We start from the raw sequence: 15,074 nt of genomic DNA, 5'->3' as shown, positions 1-15,074 counted from the left end.
AAGCAGCACTACCTGTGATCGACGCCCTATCTGACCAATAGGATAACTAGGACATTATGTTTACAACAACCCCCTCTTTTCCCTACAAGTCGACTGTTTTGGTGAGTTGAGAAAAGTTCATTGAAATCATTGACGTCGTTCGAAAAGCTAAATTCGGAAAGAATGAACAGGGTATTTATCTCTAAACTTGGTACAGGAGCAGAAAGGAGAAGCTGTCAGCGCCGTTTAGTTTTTGTTTTTTTGTTGTAAAGGCTGTTCCGCAGCTCGCTCCCGTACAGCTTTATTGTTGACGATAGTTGTTTTGTTGTGCTTTTTACGCAATAGTTCGCCTCAGCCATTTAAATCAAGCTTGTGATCGTTTCACCTCCCGAAACTTATTCTTATTGTCTGTCACAATTCAGAATAGAACGCCTTGAGTTGTTTCTGTTTTGTTTTGTTCTTTTTCTTGTTTGTTTTTTTTTAGTCGACGGGACAATGTTTCCCTGTACTTGGTTTACTCCGAAGTTGTACCAAACGTGAAGATTTCGACATTTGTGGCGTTTATTGACAGCAGGCAGTGTCGAACCATTATCCCCGTTCGTTCTATTGTTTTCCACATCGCAATTAAACTGTATAAACGCCGTGCTTCTCTGTGTTGAATGAATGGACTTTAAGTGCGCATGCGTTGACCTGAACGTTTATAAACAAGCCACCGTCACAGAACAAGATAATGACGCAATTGGTAAAAGTAAAGACAAAATAGATTGTATTTATGACAATGAGTAACCAGTTTTATTTTATTTTCTAGGCGTAGCTCTTGATGTGGTGTTATAACTTGTTATAAAGATTTTCACCTAGTCTAATCTCATGTGTGTTACAACAAATACATGTCCAACCAGTTATCAGCACCATAAACATCCACTCTGTGTTTCAGCCCCATCATGGTTTGGGAGGTGAAAAATCTACCTCTGCCATCAAGCAATTCCAAAGACTACAACATCCAGCAGGCCCGCCATCAGCCCGAATACACGGGTAACAAATTACATCGCAGGCGGTTGCATTTTAAATCAGTGTCATGAACACAGTGAGTTAAGTTCATGTCGAAATCTTTGGGACCTTTCTTTGAAGGGGACTTACTTTTATTTTTTTTTAACTCGTATTTTTACTGTACCCTGCCTCTCGCCCGGTAAAAGATGGAGATAGGCACCAGCAACCCTGCGACCCCATGAGGGATTAAGTGGGTCAGAAAATGGATGGATGGATATTTTTATTGTTGTTAAAACAGATGTACAATGCCAATTAGATTGTAATGTTTTACAGTCCTTTGATGACAGTGTACAATGTAACAAGAACTTTAAGGCATTTCAACATTTTTATATTTTTATAAAATCCATCCAACCCCAACAATCCCTGTGGCGGCAAAGAAAAAGTGAATAAATAAATAAAAATTAATAATTTTAATAAAGGGGGGGGGGTGAAATTATTAACCCAAAATGAAAGTACTTTACGTTGAGACTTGTTTACCAATGAGAGAGGAGAGTTGCAAGTTTGTCAAAGTAACCCAGTAAAGGGTCCCATACTTTGTAGAATGTTTTTGTTGATCCTTTAAGAAAGTATTTAACTTTTTCAATTTTTAGGAACATCATCATATCAGAAAGCCACATTGATGCTTTAGGTTATAATTGGGATTTCCATTCTAAAAGTATTCTCCTTTGAGCTATCAGAGTTGCAAAAGCAATAACATTTTTATTGATAGCTATCGCAGCTTCAACCCCAAATATAGCCATTAAAGGATTAGGTTGTAGATCTAGGCCAAAAACAACATTAAAAATCTCAAATATTGATTTCCAAAACTCTCCCAGCTTAGAGCGCGACCAGAACATATGAGCTAAGTCTGGGTTGGTGTCTCTACAGCAAACACATGTCCCATGTATTTCAGGGTATATTTTAGCAAGTCTGACCTTACTATGGTGAGTACGGTGGAGAATTTTAAATTGAATCAGATTGAGACGTACACAAGAAGTTCCATTCACACGGTTAAGAGCTCTAACCCACGTCTCATCTGAAATGACTGTTCCTAATTCTTCTTCCCATTTTGTCTTGATATTGTCTGTTGATACTCTAGTAAATTACATAAATGAGTTATATAAATTAGAGATTTGGCCCTTTCACTGTTGTTATCATCGCAGCGGTTTACGTCCCTCCCAGCGCCAATACTAAAGATGCTATGGGTGTACTCTATCGGACTATCTCTGAGCTGCAATCTGCACACACAGAGGGTGTTTTCATCATTGCTGGGGATTTTAACCAGGCAAATATGAAAACTGTTCTCCCTCATTTTTACCAACACGTGGATTTTGCAACTCGGGGAGAGAACACTCTAGACTTAGTCTACACAAACATTAAAGGAGCATTCAGAGCAGTCCCCCGCCCCCACCTGGGCTCTTCAGATCACCTTTCCGTGATGCTATTCCCAGCATACAGGCCCCTGCTGATCAGAGCAAAACCAACAGCGAGGCAGGTGAGGGTGTGGACTGAGGGAGCAATGGAGGCGCTCCAGGACTGTTTTGAGTGCTCTGACTGGAACATGTTCAAAGCTGCTGCAACTTATGAGGACAAGATCAACATTGATGAGTACGCCATGACTGTGTCAGCCTACATCAACAAATGCATTGAGGACATCAGCACCACCAAGACCATCATCACCCGAGCCAACCAACGACCCTGGATTACTGCGGAGGTCCGCCAAGCGCTAAAAGCACGGAACTCAGCCTTCAAGTCTGGAGACAAGGAGGCACTGAGGACAGCGAGAGCCAACCTGAACCGTGCCATCAGGCTAGCAAAGCGGAACCACAGTCAGAAAATCCAGGAGCTTTTCCATGACGCCAGCAACACCAGGAGCATGTGGAAAGGCATCCGGGCGATCACTGAATACAACACGCCCTCCCCCCCGGTGGGTGAAGTTGATGCTGACTTCCTCAATGGACTAAATAACTTCTTTGGGAGGTTTGAGGCACTAAACAGCACTCCAGCAGTGAAAGCTGTTCCCCATCAGGAAGAGGAGGTCCTCTGCCTTGACACCGCCGACGTGTGGAAGACTCTAAGAAGAGTCAACCCGCGGAAGGCCCCAGGCCCCGACAACATACCTGGGCGGGTGCTCAAGGAGTGTGCAGGTCAGCTGGCTGGTGTCCTCACAGACATTTTTAACACCTCGCTGGACCAAGCCACAGTGCCAGCATGCTTCAAGTCTGCCTCCATCATTCCGGTGCCAAAGAAACCTCAAGTCACCTGTTTCAACGACTACCGGCCTGTTGCACTGACTCCCATCATGATGAAGTGCTTTGAAAGGCTGGTAAAGGAACACATCGTCTCCAGTCTCCCATCAACACTCGACCTGTTCCAGTTTGCCTACCGACGGAACCGCTCCACTGAGGACGCCATCTCCTCTGCTCTTCACCTGAGCCTGGCACACCTGGAGGAGAGGAACACGCACGTGCGGATGCTGTTCCTGGACTTCAGTTCAGCGTTCAACACCATCATCCCACAACATCTGGTGGGAAAACTGGAGCATCTGGGCTTCAACACACCCCTACGAAACTGGCTGCTAGACTTCCTCACCAACAGACCTCAGTCAGTCCGGGTCGGACAGAACACCTCTGATGTCGTCACCCTCAGCACGGGCTCCCCTCAGGGCTGCGTCCTGAGCCCCCTGCTGTTCACCCTGATGACACACGACTGCGTCCCCAGGTTCACCACCAATCACATCGTGAAGTTTGCAGACGACACAACGGTGGTGGGCCTGATCAGAGACGACAACGACCAGGACTACAGAGGGGAGGTGGAGCAGCTGGTGGGCTGGTGCAGAGACAACAGCCTGATCCTGAACGTGGAGAAGACGAAGGAGATCATCGTCGACTTCAGGAAAAACCGGCCTCACCATGCTGCACTGCTCATCAACAACTCAGCGGTGGAGGTGGTCAGCAGCACCAAGTTCCTGGGGGTGCACATCACGGACAACCTCACCAAGACTGTGAACACCACGTCACTGGTGAAGAGGGCACAGAAGCGACTGTACTTTCTGCGGAGGATGAGGAGAGCCTGCCTGCCCCCGCCCATCCTCACGACCTTCTACAGAAGCACCATAGAGAGTATTCTGACCAGCTGTCTCTCTGTGTGGTGTGGAGGCTGCAGTGCCTCCGACTGGAAGAACGTGAGGAGAGTGGTGAGGACAGCAGAAGGGATCATCGGGGCTCCTCTTCCCTCCATTAAAGACATTTCATCGCAGCGCTGTGTGTCTCGAGCCCGTAACATCATCAGGGACCCCTCACACCCCCACCATAGACTATTCTCCCTGCTGCCCTCTGGAAAGAGGTTCCGCAGCATCCGCTGCAGGTCTACTAGGTTCTGCAAAAGCTTTTTCCCTGCTGCCATCAGACTGTTGAACTGCTGAAGTATAAAAGTGTACCACACTAGATTCGTTGATTTGCACATTTGCACATTTGCACATTGTATCGTATCCTGCAAAATTGATGCTGCACCTTAACCGGAAACGTACTGCAAAACTGTGTACAATGCAACTGTCTACTTTTAAATCACTGCTGCACCCTACTGCATATTTGTCTACATTTGGTTTACATTGTTTACATTTCAACTGCCTACTGTTCACTGCTGCACTTTATCCGGAAGTAAATTGAAATTTATCCTGTAAGTGACTGCGATTGATCACTGCACTTTATCCTGTACTGTAATCCACTGCAAGGTATCCTGTAGAGTTACTGCAATATTTCTGAGCTGTGTGAAAACGAAATTTCGTTCTGTATGCACTCTGTGTATACAAAATGACAATAAAGAAAGTCTAAGTCTAAGTCTAAGTCTAAGTCTTTAAAGTTATGGGGAGCTTTAGTATTACACCGAAGTTTGAATCCTCAGGTAATTGAGGAAACAATGGGTTATACGTTTGAATAAAGTGGCGGATCTGAAGATATCGGAAAAAAATGGATTTAGGAATAGAGTGTTTGTTGGCCAAATCTGTGAAAGTAAGAAAAATATTATGTATGAAAAAATCCTTGCATGTGGTAAGACCCCTAGTGTCCCATTGTGTAAATGTGACATCAAGATCGGCAGCTGGAGAAGGGGACTTATTTTTGAGCAGTTTTTGGAAACTAGCACTTTAAATGACAGAAACATCAAATAAGCATGAATACATTTCATGTGTGACAAAATCCAAAGTAATACCGCAAACTAGTTAACAGATATGATGTTAGAGACGTTAAGATATAAAAAATTGCAGGTGTACACCACAAAGATAAACTTACTTTTTTTAAAGACCATTTAAAAAATACTATACGGATAAATCGATGATAGAATTAATGAATTTCAAATTGAAATTACATTTTTAATCAATCCTTGGGTCTTCAGCTTTTCCTTAATAAATGAATGACACCTCACCCACAGATTTAGTTTTACCTTTTGGTACCACCTAAACACCTTTTTCAGAAGACCTGAGGCATCTGGGGGGCTCGTAAAGGGAAAGGAAACCACATAATAAACATTGGCCTAATGTTAAAGCAGAGTCTGCTTTAAATGGAGAGTGAAACCAATGCTATTCAGGTGATTAAAACACATTATTGGTAACATTTTAATGTTACCAATAATTGTACAAACAATCAGATTGTTATTAAATCTAACACCTAAATGTTTTTTACTTGATCTGACGGTAAATCCTCCCCACAATATGATCCTGCCACCGCTACATTTGGAATTGGGGTTGAACAGCGCTCTGTGAGAAGCTGGGGGTTTCGTTTATGAAACTAACCCTGCTTTGAACATTCTCCCTGAGCTGTCTGTCGGGTTCATTGGTCTTCATGATGCTGTTTGTTCACTAATGTTCTCTAACAGACCTCTGAGGCCAGAAATGGAACAGCTCACATAAAATCCCAATAGAATATGTTAAGGGTTGCGGGTGTTAAGAGGACAGAAAGAGAAGAGGGTCTCGGGGTTGGAATACTTTTGTAAAACCCTTTGTACCCAAGTCATTAATCCTCTGCTTGCTGTCACTCCTCCCTTCAGGAACAATGAGCGCTGATGAAGACCAGGTTCACAATCCACCACGCTGTGACGAGCACTTCCTCTCCTCCTGCCCCAGCCTCCCCACCAGCGACAGTTTTCATGGAATACGGTATCTCATACACGAGCAGCAGCATAGATGCTTTTTCTTGAGTAGTTCAAATCTCTGAGCCAACGTTCTAAGCCGGCTGGCGTTTGATCTGCTCTCCCAGACGACCTGCCAGATCTACAGGAGGTCCAGGAGGAATTAACACCAGCGACTGTTTACCAGGTGGAGCTCGGCGTGTCGCACCAGGAGCGGCGTGCCGACCCGCATCCTCCTCCTGAGACGCTCTTGCTCACACAGCTGGCACACATCGCCACTGGACCTCAGAGCCCACTTCTACAGGATCTTCCTCACAGCCGGTCGGTGCACATCTACAGAACACAAATAAGAACTTAGGTTGTCTTTGTAGGATCTTGGTGAAGGTTACCTGAGTCATTCAGGACATGTTGGGTTCACCATTACCAAAGCAAAGGAGTTCTGTAGCTGGTCAACGCTGGTTTCTCTTTATATCTGGTTGCGAGTTGAAGCAAAGGCCAGGGATAGCATGGCTCCCAGGCAGCTAGAGTCACTAATTCATCAGGCATTCCACCACTATCCCTACAGCCGGTTGGACTGTGCACCACTATCACCATGTGTGGCAAGCTTGGTAACATCCTCTGGTCTGACCACCGGTACTCATTCATTCATTCATTTCTTTATTTAAAAGGGGACAGTGTACATTAATAAAACATTAAAACAATGTTAGCTAAGGAGTGCTAATTTTCATCGGTAGTCCCCCAGCCAGGTGTAAAAAAGGCAACCTTAAAAATAATCACAATTATAAAATCACAAGATAAAATCTTGTGATACTACATCCAACTGATCTGAGGCTATAGCAGAACCTTTGATTTTTAATTCTTGTTGCTGTGTGAAGGATTGTTGAGGGGTGTCAGATATAGAACCTTTGGAGGATATCGTTCAAAACAGGATTGTTGCACCTTGTTGTGATTTAATATGTGAATCTGAGCTTCTTTGTTCTGAGATCTGGTGATTGTCCACTTTTCAGCTCCTCCGCAGTCTGCATCCCGAGCGCCAGTAGTGATCTACACACCTACGCCCGTCCTCCGCCTGCTCTCCTTAGCAGCACGTCGCCGTCTAGAGTTCCCCGCAGGGAGCGACATCGCAGCAGGGTAAAGTTCCACTCGTCTTTCACGATCAGCGCTGGGATCAGTGCTAACCGTGGCTGACGGCGGTCTTGGATTTGCAGACGAGCAGCGAGTGTGGCTCTGTGCTGTCGACCAGGTCCTCGCTGTCTGATGATGAAGACATGGGCTGGAGTTTCTCCTGTCCAGCCACTGCCTGGCACTGCTTTCTAAAAGGTAGAGGGCTGCGCAGACGGGGCTTGTGCAGGAATGGCTGGCGTGGGGGTTGACCTTGGTGGATCTCTTTACTTTATGATTCAAAACGGATGTAAAGTCTAAAAAACAGAACTTGGCCATCAGAGAAATTTGTATTCTTAAATCCAGGTCAGGATCGGAAGGCAAAAAATAAGTATAGAAAACTCTTTACAATAGCCTGCTGTAAAATTAGAGTCCTTCCTTCCCTCTTTCCTTTCTTCTCTGTAGCCTTCTGTTAATTTATTGTTCTTTCTCTTCTGGTCTTTCCCTAATTTCTGTCCTCTTCCATAATTATGTCCTAATACTATGCTTTCTGTCCTCCCTTCTTCCTTGTGACCTCCCTATACCTCCTTCTGTCCATCCTTCCTTGTGCGATTCTTCAATTCTCCCCATCTTCAATCAATTTTGTGTCTTTACTTTGCTCTTTCCTTTCTTGTATCCTACCTCTTTTATTTATTCTGTCTTTCATTTTTCCTCCCCTGTGTCTCTTCTTTCTTCCTTATTTCCTGTTTTCCTTGTGCCCTTGTATCTGTCATTCTCTTCCTTCCTCAAGTCTTATTACCCTGCCTTCTGTCCATCTTTCTTTCCTTGTATTTATTTTTCTTTCCCTTCTTGCCTTTCCTTTCTTTCCTTCAGTGTGTGTTTTTTCCCTCCCAACCTTGTGTCTCAGCTCTCTTTTGTTCCACATGTTCTTACTTTCTATTCTCCCTGCCTTACCTTACAGTTTCTGTTTTTTTCCCAGCTTTTATATCAAAAGGGTACCCATGAATATATCATAAACTCATTACGAACTTTCGGATTTTATTATTTAAAATGAACACAAAAGACTGTGAACCGAGCGAAGTTGAGTCTGGAAAGGTTTGGAATGTTTGCATGAGAAAGTATGGGAGTTCTACACTAGCTGTCCCCTTTCCTTCCTGTGTTTGTCATAATGAGTTGGATGTTCCTGTATGGGCAGGATTGCAGTAAAAGAAGCACGCACACAAACAAACTCGCTTGCTGATGACAACTGTCCCCCTCAACTGCACACAAATCTTGCTCCTCTCCATTGTCAGGAACCTGCCTGCATTTTCACAGCGGGTCACATGTGGAGTGGCAGTATGCTGAGGAGTTGGGGTCCGGTGAAGAAGACTGTGCCGAAGAGGAGCGATCAAGATTTCTGAAGGTATAGAGCACATGTTTCCCATTCTAGAGCTCTATAGATTGGGAAAAATTCCTGCTTGATGCTGATTTGTAAAAAAGATCGAACATTTTCTTATTCAATTCAATTCAATTTTATTTATATAGCGCCAAATCATGAAACATGTCATCTCAAGGCACTTTACAAAATCAAGTTCAATCATATTATACAGATTGGGTCAGATTATACAGATTGGTCAAAAATGTCCTATATAAGGAAACCAGTTGATTGCATCAAAGTCCCGACAAGCAGCATTCACTCCTGGGGAACCGTATTTGTGAAACTGATATCAAAGTATCATTTTACAAGATGCTCTACATTCTTCATTTTAACGCAGGGGGAAGGCTAATTTTTTTTGTCTGAGTTCTTCCAAAGACATTACTTTATTCTCGTAAACTTTACGACTTTACTCTCCACCCCCCCCCCCCCCACCCCCCCCCCCCCCCCCCCCCCCCCCCCCCCCCCCCACCCCCCCCCCCCCCCCCCCCAAATAAAATAAAAATAAAATCCCAAATGCTAAATCGGGTCCGTCAGTCTCTGGCTCTGTTATTTTGGGGGTCGCTGACTGACAAACAGGGAAGCTCTGCTCTACAGCTGTAACATTCTCATACATCCCTGAGCCTTGATCTGCTTCACCGAGGAATATGACCAGGTTTTTCAGCCAGTAGATTGAATCAGATCCAGAAAGAATATTCAGAACTTTAGAGATCAGCCAAGTGGCAGCGACCCTGTACAATCTTGTCCTTTTACAGAGTTATGGCTCTGAAGGCCTGCAGCTGGTGGAGCATGAAGAGACAGTGTCCTCTGGTCAGGCTGTGTTGCAGCTAACCTTTGACCCCGGGGTATTCGGGCACACGCCGATCACAGCGCGGTGTGCCAACTGGATCACCCTTTCTACGTAAAAAACAAAGGTAGGAGTGTGGCTGACGAACAGAACCAGCGCTGTTCACCTCAGACTAAGACTTTTACAGGATCAATATTCACACTCTCTCACTTCTCTCAGGATGGTCCTCGTTTTACCCAAGCTTGACCGTGGTCCATTATGGAATACCATGCTATGAAATGGAGGTAGGCGATACGTGCCTGCCTCCTGGACACAGGGACACCAAGCACACAGATGATTCACTGGTGTTTGACACATTTAAAAGGTAAAGCAGGTTTCTATGATGTTGCAAGGCAACCAAACATCAATTCTAGTTTTAATTAAAGATTACTTATTTCTAGGATTGTGTGATTTTTGGACTATATTCCTCTTGTTTTATGCTCTCTCTGCAAACCTTTGTGGACCAATGTAGTGTTTGTGTCCCTGACCTATGTGAGCTACCTTTGGCTTCCTGGACCGTGTAGACAAGCCTGCGCATCTCCTCAGATTAGAAAAAATTAATTGATTCCTCACCAGAGCCTAGAGAGTTTTTGCATGCTTGACCTGTTGCCTGCTTGATCTGCTTTGTGTTTCGAGCCACCTTCTGACTGGGTGTATAAATGTTGCTGGAAGCAAGCACAAAAATCTGAGTTCCTCGTGAACGTCCACATAATTTGTCTTAACAGAACCCGGTGAGTGGATCCAAACGACAACAAAGTTTACATCACACAGGTTTCAAAATAATCAGGAGAGTAAGTCAGGACTAACTAAGACTCCTCATTTTTTTGTTTTGATTTCACAAATAGAAAAAAAGTAACCCTTGTTCATTGTATGTTTGTTTTGTCAGGTTTTTTTGCCTTTGTTATGTGTAATGTGAACTGTAATGTGAACCGGAGTAGCCAAAGAGAAATTTCGCCACAGCAACACATGGTGACAAATAAAATGTTCTTGATTCTAGAAGAGTTCCCAAACTCTGTTTCAAAGGCAGCCAGCTTCAGGGTCGACCCACCGTTTCTCTCCCTCGAAGCTGGCTGAGGGGCGGTTTTCCCAAAACTCCCGGCTGCAGCTTTAAGCAGAAGTGGCTATCATCAGCAGGGGAGAATGTTAGGGGAAAGGTGCTCCACGTAGGAATTGGAAACACTGTCTCTTTTTCTCCAGGGTGGCTGGAATAAAGCAGACAGAAGTGACACACACAAACAGGTTTTCTCCTTTCAGTCTTGGGAGCCGGCCACCATTTGGTTCTCCCAGATGCCATGTTCTCCTTTTTCTTTTCCTCCTCTGCCATGTCTCTAGCTTGTCTGCTAGCAAATCCCTTGGTCTGCTAGAGGCCTATAGCATGTCAGGAGCAGGAGCAAAGCAGCAGCCAACACCCGCCTGCCAGGACAGCGTAGTAGTGGGTTGGACTTCTAAAGCCAGCTCATCCAACCTTATCATAAATGGGAGACAGGTCTAACACAAGATGAAGGGGAACATCGTCTAACGCCTTTGAACATTAAACAGTTTTTAAATTCAAGTATGAAAAAATGTCACAGCAGAGAAATATTGTGGCATGAGGATGATCTCTTCTTTATTCTGTTACAAAAAAAAAAAAAATGCTGCTGGCGACACTGTCCATGAGCTGAAAGGGAAATAATGTTATTCCCTGGGGATCTCATTATACCACATTTATAGTTGCATCCTGATACACTGAAACCCTTAAGCCCTCCCCCCTACAAAAAAACAAACAAACATCAAAATGAATTTGCTTGAAAGGCATTTTGTCTGTGTGACTTTTTTGCAGTTATGACTTCACTCCTCTGGACTCCTCGGCTGTTTACCTGTTAAGCAGCATGGCCAGACGCCGACGTGCCTCACAGTCCAGTGGGGGGGCCGTTTCTCCCGACAGAGACGAATTACCAGGTGTTGTGCCTCTAATACTTAAAGTTCCATTCACTCATTGTCTAGATAAAGGAAATTCTGATTCAGATATATAGATTAGTCACAGAAACCATTAAACCTATAGGTTAGATATTCTGAATATTCCCATGATTTTCGTCACATAATGTACCATGAATCTGTCTACCTGCACGACCCCACTCCAGAAAGCCACAGTCTCAGCCCTTGCCACTCCAGATATCAAAAGCCAACTAAAGCTAAAGCACAAGGTAGCAGCAGTGCCCCGCCCTCTAAGTGCAAGCGGCCAATGAACGCCTTCATGCTGTTCGCCAAGAAGTTCAGGGTAGAGTACACGCAGATGTTTCCAGGCAAGGATAACAGGTGGGTGGAGCTATGATCTACATGTAGATCCATGTCTTATAAACTGCTGTAGATTTGATTTCCCATTTGTCACATTATAACCATAATCTCCAAAGTGCTTTATTTTCATAACCAACACAAAGTAGTGCGTTTATTGCGAATTGGAAATACTTTGTAGAAAGATTGCTAACTGAATTCACAGCTTCAGCTCTTTTTGGCATAGGCCTCTCTTAGGTGTGCAGATATTTTGCCCATTTTTTTATTTTAACATGGCTCACACAGACAGATTGGTGGGAAAAATTTGTTAAATGCAACCCCAGGCCACCCCAAGTCATGAGTGGCCTAGTCAAAGTTTGTCTGTCTGGTTGTGTCTCTTCTCTGTCTTCTGTAACCCCCCAGTCGGTCGAGGCAGATGACCGTTCATACTGAGCCCGGTTCTGCTGGAGGTTTTCCTTCCCGTTGAAGGGTGGTTTTTCTTTCCACTGTCGCACCATGCTTGCTCAGTATGAGGGATTGCTGCAAAGCCATGTACAATGCAGACAACTCTCCCTGTGGCTCTACGCTTCCCCGGGAGTGAATGCTGCTTGTCGGGACTTTGAAGCAATCAACTGGTTCCCTTATATAGGACATTTTTGACCAATCTGTATAATATGATTGATTTTGACTTTGTAAAGTGCCTCGAGATGACATGTTTCATGAATTGGCGCTATATAAATAAAATTGAATTGAATTGAATTGAGTGTGCTTTCATCAGAGCCCTTCCATTGTAGCTCTGGATGTATGTTTAGGGTCACTTTCCCTGGCTGAAGAACAGCATTATGCTTCCACCTTTAAGATCCTAACCTCAGCATGGTGTTTCTGGGCTTCGCTGGATTTTATTCAGGGTTATCAGTGTAAAGGAGGCTTATTGTACAGACTGGCTACACTTTTTAGATTCCCAGTTATCCACTACTTTGTGCTGGTCCTGCTAATAAAAACATATCAGTGGCAACATGTGAAGATTACAGGTCTAGGAATACTTTGAAAAGGCGCTGCGAGTGGTCAAGCGTGTGTGCGTCTGTACTACAGAGCGATCAGCGTCCTCCTTGGCGAGCAGTGGAAGAGAATGCAAAGCGAGGAGCGCCGCGTGTTCACCCTTGCAGGCCAAAGCGCTGGCCGATGAGCAGAAAAGGCTTAACCCCGATTGCTGGAAGCGCAAGAGAACCAACTCGGTGAGGTCCCACACACCACTCACGGCTCCACCTGAGGTTTGGGTCACTTGTGTCTGACACACAATCTTGTCTCTTCCTGCAGGGCTGCCAAGGATTTCAAAGCTGAACTGACAGAGCATGTAGTAGTACACACACACGCATATTCAGAAGTCAAACCAAAAAGCCTTGTGCTGGGATTCAGTCCAACTTTCTGCTCAGAGGTCTCGTGTTTCTGAGATTATCCCAGATCTCTGAGGAGAACAACAAAGTTAACAGCCACACCTGCTCTCACCTATAATGTGCTCAGTGAACAAAATGTTTAGGGAAATACCTCTTATTCCAGCAGGTGAGTGTGGTGTCTCCCTATCAGAGACAAGCTTTTCCCAACCAGAACCGCGCTGCGGCTGAGCAGGTTTGAACTTTGAGAGGCGTTCATCAATTTACAAAAATGTGATCATAGAAAAACAGAGAGATGCTCTGGTTCTACTCAGAGTGTCTCTTGATGCTTGAAGCAGGTAGAGGTTGTGAGGATGTAGCATTTTAGCCAAAGCAGTGTAGCCAACTTCTCTAAAATCCATGTTATGAAATAAGACACATGCAATTTATTTTCTTGCCTATTATTGTTTGTATTTAAACTAAGTGTGTTGCACAAGATTATATAATATGTATTTCGTGATAGCTTTTTTTAATCTGTTTAATTCAACTTTAGGTGCATAATATTCCTCCACTAACAAATGTACTCCAAGTGTACAAATAGGGGCTTGGGAGCTTCTTCCCCTTAATGTAACATTAATCCATTAACCACTTAAAGGGATAATTTGGGAAAGAGGTTCTGTTGGAGGGATATAGACTTTTAATATCTGAACCTACAATGCATAACCGCTCCTCATTTGTCATAGATCGAGCTTGGCTGGTCCCAGAGGCCTCACACTAATGGCTAGTCCAGGATGGCCCAAAACCAAGGCAGATCCCTACTGTCCAAAAATAGCTCCAACCTCAAAAAGGCCTTAATCCATTTCTGCATTGGGCGACTATTCACACAGACAATTAAATGGGATGCGGTGCCCCACTGTGATCTTCCTGTGTGAGACACCTGCGGTGATTGGTACATGTGGAGGAAGGATTCTGGGTCACAGCAAGTGTGTGATATAAATGTAAAGCCGGGTAAATAGCAAAAATATTACAGCAGTGTAAGTGGAGCAATGTTTTATTACAGTGGGTATTTTTTAAATATCATTTTAACATAGCTTTAGCCATAAAGTGTGATTTTGGTCATCGTTGGTCATTTTAGTTGTACTGTATTAGTCGACTAAATAATTGTAAACATGGTGAAACTAAAATGCATTTTAAAGAAAATCACTTCTTTACAATAACTGAAGTATCTACACTAGATAGAATGGAAGCCGTTACAGTTTCCTCTCTCTTTCCAAGGTCTTTAACCCTGTGATGAAAATGTCAATATTTTTCATCATAGACATTTTTCTCAAGTTTGCTTTGGGTCCCTTTTTGTTGGTGGAGTCGGATTATTTGTTGTTGTTTTTCTGTATATTGGCCTGCACAGTGGCGCAGTGGGTAGCGCCTGGTGCAAGAAGTTTCTGGGTTCAAATCCAAACCCTGGGTCTGTCTGCATGGAGTTTGCATGTTCTCCCTGTGTAATGCTTGGTTCTCTCCCGGGTACTCAGGCTTCCTCCCACGTCCAAACAACATGACTGTTAGGTTAACTGGTCTCTCTAATTGTCCCTTAGGTGGGTATTGTGTGTGAGAATGGTTGTTTGTCCTGTCTGTCTCTGTGTTTGCCACTGCGACAGACTGGCGACCTGTCCAGGGTGTACCCCGCCTCTCGCCCAGTGAACGCTGGAGATAGGCACCAGCAACCCCCGCGACCCCATGAGGGATATTAAGTGGGTCAGAAAATAGATGGATGGATGTTTTTCTGTATCACACACGTTTCACACAGGAAAGGGACTGGTAGTGCACTCTTCCATCCTCTATTTTGCATTTTTAGCAACCTTTTTACCGACATGTTAAAAAGTAGAACTACACGTTGTCGTTGCTCCCTACCTCAGACTATCCTTTAGCTTCAGCCTCTGGGGACCAGTACGTTGGATTTCTACTGAATGAAACAACCAAAAGAGTTATC

The 15,074-nt window shown here is 44.2% G+C and overlaps 1 pseudogene; it reads left to right on the top strand.

The window, feature by feature from the left end:
- On the top strand, positions 1–13,093 carry LOC118561085 (annotated as a pseudogene).
- The last annotated feature ends 1,981 nt before the right edge of the window (positions 13,094–15,074 follow it).

This window comes from Fundulus heteroclitus, unplaced genomic scaffold (assembly GCF_011125445.2).
Source record: "Fundulus heteroclitus isolate FHET01 unplaced genomic scaffold, MU-UCD_Fhet_4.1 scaffold_559, whole genome shotgun sequence".
Lineage (NCBI taxonomy): Eukaryota > Metazoa > Chordata > Actinopteri > Cyprinodontiformes > Fundulidae > Fundulus > Fundulus heteroclitus.
The sequence above is the reverse complement of the archived record's forward strand: the minus strand, read 5'-3'. Positions and strand labels throughout refer to the sequence as shown.